Here is a 1,018-nt window from a genome sequence, read left to right as displayed (position 1 = left end):
TGCTGGCTCCACTATTTGGCCCTGATGTTCCAGAGTTGGTTGCAGAAATTGTTGAAGACATTCCAGCACCAGTTGCAGGATATGTTGCTCCTGTCACATTGCTGGTTCCAGCATTTGACCCTGTTATATCTGATGTGGTTGCATTGTTTGTTGAAGACATTCCAGCACCAGTTGCAGGAGTTTTTGCTCCTGTCACATTGCTGGCTCCACTATTTGGCCCTGCTGTTCCTGAGTTGATTACAGAATTTGTTGACATTCCAGCAGCAGTTGATGGAGTTGTTGCTCCTGTCACATTGCTGGTTCCACTATTTTGCCCTGATGTTCCAGAGTTGGTTGCAGAATTTGTTGAAGACATTCCAGTACCAGTTGCAGGAGTTGTTGCACCAGTCAAATTGCTCGTGCCAGCATTTGACCCTGATGTTCCTGATGTGGTTGCATTGTTTGTTGAAGACATTCCACCACCAGTTGCAGGAGTTGTTGATCCTGTCACATTGCTGGCTCCACTATTTGGTCCTGATATTCCTGATGTGGTTTCTGCATTTGTTGAAGACATTCCAGCAGCAGTTGATGGAGCTGTTGCTCCAGTCACATTGCTGGTTCCAACATTTGACCCTGATGTTGCTGATGTGGTTGCATTGTTTGTTGAAGACATTCCAGCACCAGTTACAGGAGCTGTTGCTCCTGTCACATTGCTGGATCCACTATTTGGCCCTGATGTTCCAGAGTTGGGTGCAGCATTTGTTGAAGACATTCCAGCACCAGTTGCAAGAATTGTTGTTCTTGTCACATTGTTGATTCCAGAATTTGATCCTGATGTACCAGAGTTGGTTGCAGCATTTGTTGATGACAATCCAGCATCAATTGTTGGAGCTGTTGCTCCTGTCACATTGCTGGTTCCAGCATTGGACCCTGATGTTCCTGATGTGGTTGCAATGTTTGTTGAAGACATTCCAGCACCAGTTGAAGGAGTTGTTGCTCCTGTCACATTGCTGGCTCCACTATTTGACCCTGATGTTCC

The sequence above is a fragment of the Nematolebias whitei genome, chromosome 21 (genome assembly GCF_014905685.2).
Source record: "Nematolebias whitei isolate Nwh7 chromosome 21, NemWhi1, whole genome shotgun sequence".
In the NCBI taxonomy this organism is placed as follows: domain Eukaryota; kingdom Metazoa; phylum Chordata; class Actinopteri; order Cyprinodontiformes; family Rivulidae; genus Nematolebias; species Nematolebias whitei.
The sequence above is the reverse complement of the archived record's forward strand: the minus strand, read 5'-3'. Positions refer to the sequence as shown.